The sequence below is a fragment of the Bufo bufo genome, chromosome 5 (genome assembly GCF_905171765.1).
Source record: "Bufo bufo chromosome 5, aBufBuf1.1, whole genome shotgun sequence".
Lineage (NCBI taxonomy): Eukaryota > Metazoa > Chordata > Amphibia > Anura > Bufonidae > Bufo > Bufo bufo.
In genome coordinates this window covers 279349609-279363910 of record NC_053393.1, presented here as the reverse complement: position 1 = coordinate 279363910, position 14302 = coordinate 279349609, and positions in this window count along the sequence as shown.

Below are 14302 nucleotides of genomic sequence, written 5' to 3'. Positions count from 1 at the left end.
CATGGCACCCCAGACTATCATTGACTGTGGGTACTTGACACTGGACTTCAGGCATTTTGGCATTTTTCTCTCCCCAGTCTTCCTCCAGACTCAGTCCATGGCTTCCGCTGGTCCCCCAAGGTCTGGAAGCGGTCATTCTCCACAATCTTCCTCAGGGTCCGGTCACCTCTTCTCGTTGTGCAGCGTTTTCTGCCACACTTTTTCATTCCCACACACTTCCCACTGAGGTGCCTTGATACAGCACTCTGGGAACAGCCTATTCGTTCAGAAATTTCTTTCTGTGTCATACCCTCTTGCTTGAGGGTGTCAATGATGGCCTTCTGGACAGCAGTCAGGTCGGCAGTCTTACCCATGATTGTGGTTTTGAGTAATGAACCAGGCTGGGAGTTTTTAAAAGCCTCAGGAATCTTTTGCAGGTGTTTAGAGTTAATTAGTTGATTCAGATGATTAGGTTAATAGCTCGTTTAGAGAACCTTTTCATGATATGCTAATTTTTTGAGATAGGAATTTGGGGTTTTCATGAGCTGTATGCCAAAATCATCAATATTAAAACAAGAAAAGGCTTGAACTACTTCAGTTGTGTGTAATGAATCTAAAATATATGAAAGTCTAATGTTTATCAGTACATTACAGAAAATAATGAACTTTATCACAATATGCTAATTTTTTGAGAAGGACCTGTATATATATATACACTCACCTAAAGAATTATTAGGAACACCTGTTCTATTTCTCATTAATGCAATTATCTAGTCAACCAATCACATGGCAGTTGCTTCAATGCATTTAGGGGTGTGGTCCTGGTCAAGACAATCTCCTGAACTCCAAACTGAATGTCAGAATGGGAAAGAAAGGTGATTTAAGCAATTTTGAGGGTGGCATGGTTGTTGGTGCCAGACGGGCTGGTCTGAGTATTTCACAATCTGCTCAGTTACTGGGATTTTCACGCACAACCATTTCTAGGGTTTACAAAGAATGGTGTAAAAAGGGAAAAACATCCAGTATGCGGCAGTCCTGTGAGCAAAAATGCCTTGTGGATGCTAGAGGTCAGAGGAGAATGGGCCGACTGATTCAAGCTGATAGAAGAGCAACGTTGACAGAAATAACCGTTACAACCGAGGTATGCAGCAAAGCATTTGTGAAGCCACAACACGCACAACCTTGAGGCGGGTGGGCTACAACAGCAGAAGACCCCACGAGTACCACTCATCTCCACTATAAATAGGAAAAAGAGGCTACAATTTGCACAAGCTCACCAAAATTGGACTGTTGAAGACTGGAAAAATGTTGCCTGGTCTGATGAGTCTCGATTTCTGTTGAGACATTCAAATGGTAGAGTCCGAATTTGACGTAAACAGAATGAGAACATGTATCCATCCTCTGATGGGTACTTCCAGCAGGATAATGCACCATGTCACAAAGCTCAAATCATTTCAAATTGGTTTCTTGAACATGACAATGAGTTCACTGTACTAAAATGGCCCCCACAGTCACCAGATCTCAACCCAATAGAGCATAGAAACATAGAATGTGTCGGCAGATAAGAACCATTTGGCCCATCTAGTCTGCCCAATATATCTGAATCCTATTAATAGTCCCTGGCCCTATCTTATATGAAGGATAGCCTTATGCCTATCCCATGCATGCTTAAACTCCTTCACTGTATTTGCAGCTACCACTTCTGCAGGAAGGCTATTCCATGCATCCACTACTCTCTCAGTAAAGTAATACTTCCTTATATTACTTTTAAACCTATGCCCCTTTAATTTAAAACTGTGTCCTCTTGTGGTAGTTTTTCTTCTTTTAAATATGCTCTCCTCCTTTACCGAGTTGATTCCCTTTATGTATTTAAAAGTTTCTATCATATCCCCTCTGTCTCTTCTTTCTTCCAAGCTATACATATTAAGGTCCTTTAACCTTTCCTGGTAAGTTTTATCCTGCAATCCATGTACTAGTTTAGTAGCTCTTCTCTGAACTCTCTCTAGAGTATCTATATCCTTCTGGAGATATGGCCTCCAGTACTGCGCACAATACTCCAAGTGAGGTCTCACCAGTGTTCTGTACAGCGACATAAGCACTTCACTCTTTCTACTGCTTATACCTCTCCCTATACATCCAAGCATTCTGCTGGCATTTCGTGCGGCCCTATTACATTGTCTTCCCACCTTTAAGTCTTCTGAAATAATTACTCCTAAATCCCTTTCCTCAGATACTGAGGTCAGGACTGTGTCAAATATTCTATATTCTGCCCTTGGGTTTTTACGCCCCAGGTGCATTATCTTGCACTTATCCACATTAAATTTCAGTTGCCAGAGTTCTGACCATTCTTCTAGTTTTCCTAAATCCTTTTTCATTTGGCGTTTCCCTCCAGGAACATCAACCCTGTTACATATCTTTGTGTCATCAGCAAAAAGACAAACCTTACCATCGAGGCCTTTTGCAATATCACTTATGAAGATATTAAACAAAATTGGTCCCAGTACAGATCCCTGTGGAACCCCACTGGTAACATGACCTTGTTTTGAATGTTCTCCATTGACTACAACCCTCTGCTGTCTGTCACTCAGCCACTGCCTAATCCACTCAACAATATGGGAGTCCATGCTCAATGACTGCAGTTTATTGATAAGTCTTCTATGTGGGACAGTGTCAAAAGCCTTACTAAAATCTAGATATGCGATGTCTACTGCACCTCCACCGTCTATTATTTTAGTCACCCAGTCAAAAAAATCTATAAGATTTGTTTGACATGATCTCCCTGAAGTAAACCCATGTTGTTTTTCATCTTGCAATCCATGGGATTTTAGATGTTCCACAATCCTATCCTTTAATAGGGTTTCCATTAATTTGCCTGCTATTGATGTCAGACTCACTGGTCTATAGTTGCTCGATTCCTCCCTACTACCTTTCTTGTGAATGGGCACGACATTTGCCAATTTCCAATCTTCCGGGACGACTCCTGTTACTAATGATTGGTTAAATAAATCTGTTAACGGTTTTGCCAGCTCACCACTAAGCTCTTTTAATAATTTTGGGTGTATTTCATCAGGCCCCTGTGACTTATTTGTCTTCACTTTAGACAGCAAACTTAGAACATCTTCCTCTTCGCATCTTCGCATCTTTGGGATGTGGTGGAACGGGAGCTTCGTGCCCTGGATGTGCATCCCTCAAATCTCCATCAACTGCAAGATGCTATCCTATCAATATGGGCCAACATTTCTAAAGAATGCTATCAGCACCTTGTTGAATCAATGCCACGTAGAATTAAAGCAGTTCTGAAGGCAAAAGGGGGTCCAACACCGTATTAGTATGGTGTTCCTAATAATTCTTTAGGTGAGTGTATATACATACAGAGCTATAATAGGTATAATAGATGCAGTGTGCACAGATATATGTGGTCAGTTATACATTACTGTCACTGTGTGTCAGGTACATGAGGTAGTGGTAACTGTAACTGTCTAAAGTATTATATATGAGTGAGCAATGAATAAAAACAGGGCGTGGGTGGAGGGCAAATTAAGAGAAAAGTAGAGCACATCCTCTTACCACTTCATTCCAGTCTGTATGGATCAATGCAGAGCTGATTGTGAACTTCTAATGCTTGCTATTAGGGGTTGAAGAACCTGTGATGATGTTATCATAGGTCCTGGCAGATGTACCTTTCAAACCTGGGAACTACACTTTACACTGTGCAGTTCCCTTACAGGACCTTTGATAACATCATCACAGGTCCTTCAACCCCTAATAGCAAGTATTAGAAGTTCACAATCAGCTCTGATTTTTGGTGCAGTTCCTTTGCTAGATCCTGCAGGACCTGTGATGTTGAAGATGATGTCATCACAGGTCCTGACAGATGCGCTGTTCTAACCTAGGAACTAGTGATGGACGAACATCTGATGGGACGGTTCGTGAACGCGATCGCTTGAACTCGATCAAATGTTCGCGAACCACAGGTTTGCGGCAAGTCCCATTCACTTTAATGGCAGGCGAACCTGAAAAACCTCCAGGTCATATTTGCAGCCACAAAATACTTACTAGATGTGCACACATAGTCCAACAACATGGACACTGACATACCAGAAGTATTAAGCGAATCTGCGATCTACAAGCATTCTTTTTTTATCTGCGAAATTTTGTCAAAGTATTAATCGCAAGAACACATGCGCTAGAAAGGCGTGGCCTACAGCAACTGGTTTGCACCAACTAGAAATTAGATGGATGCGATGGTTGGAACGAAGTTCAGCGAACGAAGAGGAAGAACTTCTGGTGACTGTAAGTAATCTTACATTAAAGTAGTGTATTTGATTACATTTCACCTGCATGTCTGAACAATCGCTTTATATGCATAAAGAGTGTTAAAAAAAAATCGCCAGTGCGACCTTCTGCGATTCTAATTTTTCTAAAGTGCACAAAACTTAAAATTTTATAAGGTCTCACTAGATATTATTGATTGTTGCACTAAGTATTCCTGTGACATCACACCCACTATGTTAGTAGCATACAGTGGGATGCGAAAGTTTGGGCAACCTTGTTAATCGTCATGATTTTCCTGTACAAATCGTTGGTTGTTACGATAAAAAATGTCAGTTAAATATATCATATAGGAGACACACACAGTGATATTTGAGAAGTGAAATGAAGGTTATTGGATTTACAGAAAGTGTGCTATAATTGTTTAAACAAAATTAGGCAGGTGCATAAATTTGGGCACCACAAAAAATAAATGAAATCAATATTTAGTAGATCCTCCTTTTGCAGAAATTACAGCCTCTAAACGCTTCCTGTAGGTGCCAATGAGAGTCTGGATTCTGGTTGAAGGTATTTTGGACCATACCTCTTTACAAAACATCTTTAGTTCATTCAGGTTTGATGGCTTCCGAGCATGGACAGCTCTCTTTAAGTCACACCACAGATTTTCAATTATATTCAGGTCTGGGGACTGAGATGGCCATTCCAGAACGTTGTACTTGTTCCTCTGCATAAATGCCTTAGTGGATTTTGAGCAGTGTTTAGGGTCGTTGTCTTGTTGAAAGATCCAGCCCCTGCGCAGGTTCAGCTTTGTCACTGATTCCTGGACATTAGTCTCCAGAATCTGCTGATACTGAGTGGAATCCATGCGTCCCTCAACTGTGACAAGATTCCCAGTCCCTGCACTGGCCACACAGCCCCACAGCATGATGGAACCACCACCATATTTTACTGTAGGTAGCAGGTGTTTTTCTTGGAATGCTGTGTTCTTTTTCCTCCATGCATAATGCCCCTTGTTATGGCTAAATAACTAAATTTTAGTTTCATCAGTCCACAGCACCTTATTCCAAAATGAAGCTGGCTTGTCCAAATGTGCTTTATCCCACCTCAAGCGGCACTTTTTGTGCTGTGGGCGGAAAAAAGGCTTCCTCTGCATCACTCTCGCATACAGCATCTCCTTGTGTAAAGTGCGCCGAAAGGTTGAACGATGCACAGTGACTCCATCTGCAGCAAGATGATGTTGTAGGTCTTTGGTGCTGGTCTGTGGGTTGACTCTGACTGTTCTCACCATTCGTCGCTTCTGTCTATCCGAGATTTTTCGTGGTCTGCCACTTCGAGCCTTAACTTGAACTGAGCCTGTGGTCTTCCATTACCTCAATATGTTCCTAACTGTGGAAACAGACAGCTGAAATCTCTGAGACAGATTTCTGTATCCTTCCCCTAAACCATGATGGTGAACAATCTTTGTCTTCAGGTCATTTGAGGGTTGTTTTGAGACCCCCATGTTGCTACTCTTCAGAGAAAATTAAAAGAGGAGGGAAACTTACAATTGACCCCCTTAAATACTCTTTCTCATAATTGGATTCAAAATAAATTGAATATTGGAATGCCTTAAAATGTATATTTTAATTATACCGTTTAAAATAGTAGGCCCAACAGTAATAGAAATAAACAATACCTCACTTGGAGGTTGCAAAAAACTGCCAACCAAAGATGAACTGGTAGGGAGAAAAAATATAGCAGCCAGGAGGTGTGTACACTGGCTCACTCAGAGGATGAGTTAGGAAGAGAACAGGGATAGATTATAAGAGGGAGACAGATACTGGGTCTCTTCCCCTCAGTGTGTCCCTGTATCCTAACTGTAGATAGAATCCTCTCTGACTGCCCCTAGATGGCCCTAAGACCTATCCATTGACTGCCCAGCTTCGTCGGAAGCAAAAGACCAGTCACTTGCTAGGGCAGGCAGACAAAAAATATAAGAAATAATGAACAATGTCCCTACGCGTTTCTCTGACGGATGCCAGATCATCAGGGGACCACACAATGCCAGGATCGCAAGCAAACAGCAACAAAACAATGTTTTCATAGGCTGTGGCAATCAGTAAGACAATCCGCTCAATATCTTCCGGATGTACTTAGCTTGCCAAGGTAGCTAGCTTGCGTCCTCGGTCCGCACCTCTTATTTCTATTACTGTTGGGCCTACTATTTTAAACGGTATACCATAATTAAAAGATACATTTTAAGGCATTCCAATATTACATTTATTTAGAATCTTTACTTTGGGCGCCATTTATATTCATATTGTTTGACCAGCTTTCACTTAGGTTGTGTACATCCTCATAATTGGATTCACCTGTGTATGTAAGTCAGGGGTCACTGAGCTTACCAAGCCAATTTGAGTTCCAATAATTAGTTCTAAAGGTTTTGGAATCAATAAAATGACAACAGTGCCCAAATTTATGCACCTGCCAAATTTTGTTTAACCACTTGCCATCTGGGCCATTTGCCCCCTTCCTGACCAGGCCTAATTTTGCAAAACTGACATATCTCACTTTATGTGGTAATACCTTTGGAACGCCTTTACTTATCCAAGTCATTCAGAGATTGTTTTCTCGTGACACATTGTACTTCATGACAGTCATAAATTTGAGTCAAAATATTTCACCTTTATTTATGAAAAAATCCCAAATTTACCAAAAATTTAGAAAAATTCGCAATTTTCTAAATTTCAATTTCTCTGCTTTTAAAACAGAAAGTGATACCTCATAAAATATTTATTACTTAACATTCCCCATATGTCTACTTTATGTTGGCATAAATCATTTTGGAAATGTCATTTTATTTTTTTAGGACGTTAGAAGGCTTAGAAGTTTAGAAGCAATTCTTCAAATTTTTAAGAAAATTGCCAAAATCCACTTTTTAAGGACCAGTTCAGGTCTGAAGTCACTTTGTGGGGCCTACATAGTGGATACCCCCATAAATGACCCCATTGTAGAAACTACACCCCTCAAGGTATTCAAAACCGATTTTACAAACTTTGTTAACCCTTTAGGCGTTCCACAAGAATTAAAGGAAAATGGAGATCAAATTTTAAAATTTCACTTTTTTGGCAGATTTTCCATTTTAATCAAATTTTCTTTAACACATCGATGGTTAACAGCCAAACTCAATATTTATTACCCAGATTCTGCGGTTTACAGAAACACCCCACATGTGGTCATAAACTGCTGTATGGGCACACGGCAGGGCACAGAAGAAAAAGAACTCCACATGGTTTTTAGATGCCATGTCCCATTTGAAGCCCCCTGATGCACCCTTACAGTAGAAACTCCCAAGAAGTGATCCCATTTTGGAAACTAGGGGATAAGGTGCCAGTTTAATTGCTACTATTTTTGGGTACATATGATTTTTTGATCATTCATTATACCACTTTATGGGGCAAGGTGACCAAAAAATTGGTTGTTTTAGCACAGTTTCTATTTATTTATTTTTACAGCGTTCACCTGAGGGGTTCAGTCAAGTGACATTTTTATAGAGCAGATTGTTACGGACGTGGCGATACCTAATATGTATACTTTTTCTTATTTATTAAAGTTTTACACAATAATAGCATTTTTGAAACAAAAAAATGATGGGTTTAGTTCATGTGATATTTTTATAGAGCTGGTTTTTGCGGACGCGGCAATACCTAATATGTATACCTTTTTTATTTATTTCACTTTAACACAATTATAGCATTTTTTAAACCAAAAAAATGATGTTTTAGTGTCTCCATGTTCTAAGAGCTATAGTTTTTTTTATTTTTTGAGAGATTTTCTTATGTAGGGGCTCATTTTTTGCGGGATGAGGTGACGGTTTTATTGGTACTATTTTGTGGGACATACGCCTTTTTGATCACTTGGTGTTGCACTTTTTGTGATGTAAGGTGACAAAAATGGCTTTTTTGGACAGTTATTTATTTTTATTTTTTATGGTGATTATTGGACTGGGTCTATTATGTGATATATTTATAGAGCCGACCGTCACGGACGCGGCAATACCAAATATGTCTATTTTATTTTATTTTTTCTATTTTTTTATTATTTTTTTTATTCCTTACTTGGGGAATTTTTTTTTTTACATGTGAAAACTAAATTTATTTTTATTTTTTTACATTTTATTTTTATTTTTTTTATTTTACACTTTGCGTCCCCCATAAGGTCATACAAGACCTCTGGGGGACATTTAACTTCACTTTTTTTTTTTCTTTTCACTGTTGATTTCTCCTATAACTGGGGCTGACATAGTAACCCCAGTTACAGGAGAAATGCACCCCCAGAGAGGCTGTACAGCAGAATACAGAGCTGTACAGCCTCAGTGCAGGGCTGATCGAGGTCTCTGAAAGACCTCACAGCTCCTGCACTCTCCCGGCTCAGACAGTCACATGTCCTGGAGATCGTGCTGATTAGACTCCAGTGAAAACAGCTGCTGGGTGAGTGTAAATGTTCCGATCTCTCTCTCCTGCTAGCACTAATGAGAGGGAGACAGTACAAGCCTCTCTGAGCGCTGTAACTGCAGATTACAGCGCTCACAACACATGCTCTGGAGACAATGCTGCTGATTTGTCTCCAGTGTAAACAGCTGCTGGGGGATCGCTGCTGGAGTGTGAATGTACCGATCTCCCTCTCCTGCCAGCGCTACAGAGAGGGAGACGGTACAAGCATTTCAGAGCACTGTAACTGGAAATTACAGCGCTCACATGCCCTGGAGACCATGCTGATCGGTCTCCAGGGCTTACAGTTAAGAATTACGATTGCGATGCCTACTTTAAATACTGATCTCCCTCTCTGACTGGCAGTAATAAGAGGGAGATGGTAGATGCATTTGTGATCGCTCTGACTGCTTCTCAGAGCGATCAAAAGCCTGGAGACCAGCAAAAAAGGTCTCAGGGTAAAGCTCCATGTTCTTGGCTGTCAGGAGGGAGCTTAGTCATGGAGTTTCTATGTACAGGGGCAGAGCACAGGAGGGAAAGCTGCAGGACGTTTTAAAACGTGCTATCAGAAATAGAGATTCACCTCCTGGACGTTTATAGTCAATGGGCAGACGGGAGGTGGTTAATCTGCACAGTTTTCTTGTCTGCGGCAGAACCGTTTATCGCAGCGCATTGAATTTTTATACCGTCTGAGTGCTTCAATCCCATATATTTGGAAAAAGTGAAAATCAATATATATACAAATTTAACTGAATCTGCACACAGTTTTCTTGTCTGCGGCAGAAACCGTTTATTGCAGCGCATTGCATTTCTATAACGTGAGTGCTTCGATCCCATTTATTAGGAAAAAGTGAAAATCAATATACATAAAAATTTCACTGAATCTGCACACAGTTTTGTTGTCTGCTGCAGAAACCATTTATCACAGCGCATTGCATTTCTATACCATCTGAGTGCTTCAATCCCATATATTGGAAATAGTTAAAATCAATATAAATACTAATTTCACTGAATCTGCACAGTTTTCTTGTCTGCGGCAGAAACCGTTTATCGCAGCGCGTTGCATTTCTATACCCTCTGAGTGCTTCAATCCCATTTATTGGGAAAAAGTGAAAATCAATATATATACAAATTTAACTGAATCTGCACACAGTTTTCTTGTCTGCGGCAGAAACCGTTTATTGCAGCGCATTGCATTTCTATAACGTGAGTGCTTCAATCCCATTGACTTAAAGGATGGAAGATACCCAGGCAATAAACCACCCATCTACCTTACCGCCCCTTCCTGTTCCCCAATTAACACACAGAAACATCTTCTTGGGAAAAGAGCCTTCTCGGCCAATTTATTCAACAACATTAATTATCACTTCACAGAAAATACGTAATAACACGCATAACATATCAATTACCATAACAATTATCATAACATCTGAACCATTGAATAGGATCCTAGAAGGCAACAGGTAAGCTGTGTTCTCCACCATTCACCTCCACTTGTAATATCGCCTTACCCTCGGCCGCGGTCACCGACCCGAGAGCACCGAATACTCCAACTGTAATTAGTCTCCCCTGTAGGCCCATCTGCCCACAGGAGCCCCATGCACAAGCTTACCGAACCTCCTGAGATGCACACTCCACCTTGGCATGCACCTCTTAAACCTATCATTGCCTTCCAGGACCCTCCATTACCACGCCACGAACGACCATAGGAGAAACCTCACCTATGGGAGTCCTGCCACACCCGAAAAGCCGTCTCCAGACCCTCCTGAATCCCTAAGGCCCACATGTCAATACCCACCTCATTCAGGTGAACACCATCAGACCTAAGGAACTGAGGCGATGCCGCCTCCAGCTCCCGGTGCCGCACCACAATTCCACCATGGCGCCTCACAAAACGTCCAACCTCCCTATTAAGTTTAGCCCGGGCCTTATTAACCACCTCCGGACCGCTGTACGCACAGACGCGTCCTGGAGGTGGTTGATTCATTCCTCCTGGACGCGCCGGCGCGTCCTCTCGCGAGACGCGAGATTTCCTGTGAACGCGCGCACACAGGCGCGCGCGCTCACAGGAACGGAAGGTAAGAGAGTTGATCTCCAGCCTGCCAGTGGCGATCGTTCGCTGGCAGGCTGGAGATGTGTTTTTTTTAACCCCTAACAGGTATATTAGACGCTGTTTTGATAACAGCGTCTAATATACCTGCTACCTGGTCCTCTGGTGGTCCCCTTTGTTTGGATCGACCACCAGAGGACACAGGTAGCTCAGTAAAGTAGCACCAAGCACCACTACACTACACTACCCCCCCCCCCCCCGTCACTTATTAACCCCTTATTAGCCCCTGATCACCCCTGATCACCCCATATAGACTCCCTGATCACCCCCCTGTCATTGATTACCCCCCTGTCATTGATCACCCCCCTGTAAAGCTCCATTCAGACGTCCGCATGATTTTTACGGATCCACTGATAGATGGATCGGATTCGCAAAACGCATCCGGACGTCTGAATGAAGCCTTACAGGGGCATGATCAATGACTGTGGTGATCACCCCATATAGACTCCCTGATCACCCCCCTGTAAAGCTCCATTCAGATGTCCGCATGATTTTTACGGATGCACTGATAGATGGATCGGATCCGCAAAACGCATCCGGACGTCTGAATGAAGCCTTACAGGGGCATGATCAATGACTGTGGTGTTCACCCCATATAGACTCCCTGATCACCCCCCTGTCATTGATTACACCCCTGTCATTGATCAACCCCCTGTAAAGCTCCATTCAGATGTCCGCATGATTTTTACGGATGCACTGATAGATGGATCGGATCCGCAAAACGCATCCGGACGTCTGAATGAAGCCTTACAGGGGCATGATCAATGACTGTGGTGATCACCCCATATAGACTCCCTGATCACCCCCCTGTCATTGATCAACCCCCTGTAAAGCTCCATTCAGATGTCCGCATGATTTTTACAGATGCACTGATAGATGGATCGGATCCGCAAAACGCATACGGACGTCTGAATGAAGCCTTACAGGGGCATGATCAATGACTGTGGTTATCACCCCATATAGACTCCCTGATCACCCCCCTGTCATTGATTACACCCCTGTCATTGATCAACCCCCTGTAAAGCTCCATTCAGATGTCCGCATGATTTTTACGGATGCACTGATAGATGGATCGGATCCGCAAAACGCATCCGGACGTCTGAATGAAGCCTTACACGGGCGTGATCAATGACTGTGGTTATCACCCCATATAGACTCCCTGTTCACCCCCCTGTCATTGATTACCCCCCTGTAAAGCTCCATTCAGATGTCCGCATGATTTTTACGGATGCACTGATAGATGGATCGGATCCGCAAAACGCATCCGGACGTCTGAATGAAGCCTTACAGGGGCATGATCAATGACTGTGGTTATCACCCCATATAGACTCCCTGATCACCCCCCTGTCATTGATCACCCCCCTGTCATTGATCACCCCCCCTGTCATTGATCACCCCCCCCTGTCATTGATCACCCCCCCTGTCATTGATCACCCCCCTGTCATTGATCACCACCCCTGTCATTGATCACCCCCCCTGTCATTGATCACCCCTCTGTAAGGCTCCATTCAGACATTTTTTTGGCCCAAGTTAGCGGAATTATTATTTTTTTTTCTTACAAAGTCTCATATTCCACTAACTTGTGTCAAAAAATAAAATCTCACATGAACTCACCATACCCCTCACGGAATCCAAATGCGTAAAATTTTTTAGACATTTATATTCCAGACTTCTTCTCACGCTTTAGGGCCCCTAGAATGCCAGGGCAGTATAAATACCCCACATGTGACCCCATTTCGGAAAGAAGACACCCCCAGGTATTCCGTGAGGGGCATATTGAGTCCATGAAAGATTGAAATTTTTGTCCCAAGTTAGCGGAACGGGAGACTTTGTGAGAAAAAAATTAAAAATATCAATTTCCGCTAACTTGTGCCAAAAAAAAAAAATTTCTATGAACTCGCCATGCCCCTCATTGAATACCTTGGGGTGTCTTCTTTCCAAAATGGGGTCACATGTGGGGTATTTATACTGCCCTGGCATTCTAGGGGCCCCAAAGCGTGAGAAGAAGTCTGGTATCCAAATGTCTAAAAATGCCCTCCTAAAAGGAATTTGGGCACCTTTGCGCATCTAGGCTGCAAAAAAGTGTCACACATCTGGTATCGCCGTACTCAGGAGAAGTTGGGGAATGTGTTTTGGGGTGTCATTTTACATATACCCATGCTGGGTGAGAGAAATATCTTGGTCAAATGCCAACTTTGTATAAAAAAATGGGAAAAGTTGTCTTTTGTCAAGATATTTCTCTCACCCAGCAAGGGTATATGTAAAATGACACCCCAAAACACATTCCCCAACTTCTCCTGAATACGGCGATACCACATGTGTGACACTTTTTTGCAGCCTAGGTGGGCAAAGGGGCCCATATTCCAAAGAGCACTTTTAGGATTTCACAGGTCATTTACCTACTTACCACACATTAGGGCCCCTGGAAAATGCCAGGGCAGTATAACTACCCCACAAGTGACCCCATTTTGGAAAGAAGACACCCCAAGGTATTCCGTGAGGGGCATGGCGAGTTCCTAGAATTTTTTATTTTTTGTCACAAGTTAGTGGAAAATGCTGTTTTTTTTTTTTTTTTTTCATACAAAGTCTCATATTCCACTAACTTGTGACAAAAAATAAAAACTTCCATAAACTCACTATGCCCATCAGTGAATACCTTGGGGTCTCTTCTTTCCAAAATGGGGTCACTTGTGGGGTAGTTATACTGCCCTGGCATTCTAGGGGCCCAAATGTGTGGTAAGGAGTTTGAAATCAAATTCTGTAAAAAATGACCTGTGAAATCCGAAAGGTGCTCTTTGGAATATGGGCCCCTTTGCCCACCTAGGCTGCAAAAAAGTGTCACACATCTGGTATCTCCGTACTCAGGAGAAGTTGGGGAATGTGTTTTGGGGTGTCATTTTACATATACCCATGCTGGGTGAGATAAATATCTTGGCAAAAGACAACTTTTCCCATTTTTTTTATACAAAGTTGGCATTTGACCAAGATATTTCTCTCACCCAGCATGGGTATATATAAAATGACACCCCAAAACACATTCCCCACCTTCTCCTGAGTACGGAGATACCAGATGTGTGACACTTTTTTGCAGCCTAGGTGGGCAAAGGGGCCCATATTCCAAAGAGCACCTTTCGGATTTCACAGGTCATTTTTTACAGAATTTGATTTCAAACTCCTTACCACACATTTGGGCCCCTAGAATGCCAGGGCAGTATAACCACCCCACAAGTGACCCCATTTTGGAAAGAAGAGACCCCAAGGTATTTCGTGATGGGCATAGTGAGTTCATTGAAGTTTTTATTTTTTGTCACAAGTTAGTGGAATATGAGACTTTGTAAGAAAAGAAAAAAAAAAAAAAAAATCATAATTTTCCACTAACTTGTGACAAAAAATTAAAAGTTCTATGAACTCACTATGCCCATCAGCGAATACCTTAGAGTGTGTACTTTCCGAAATGGGGTCATTTGTGGGG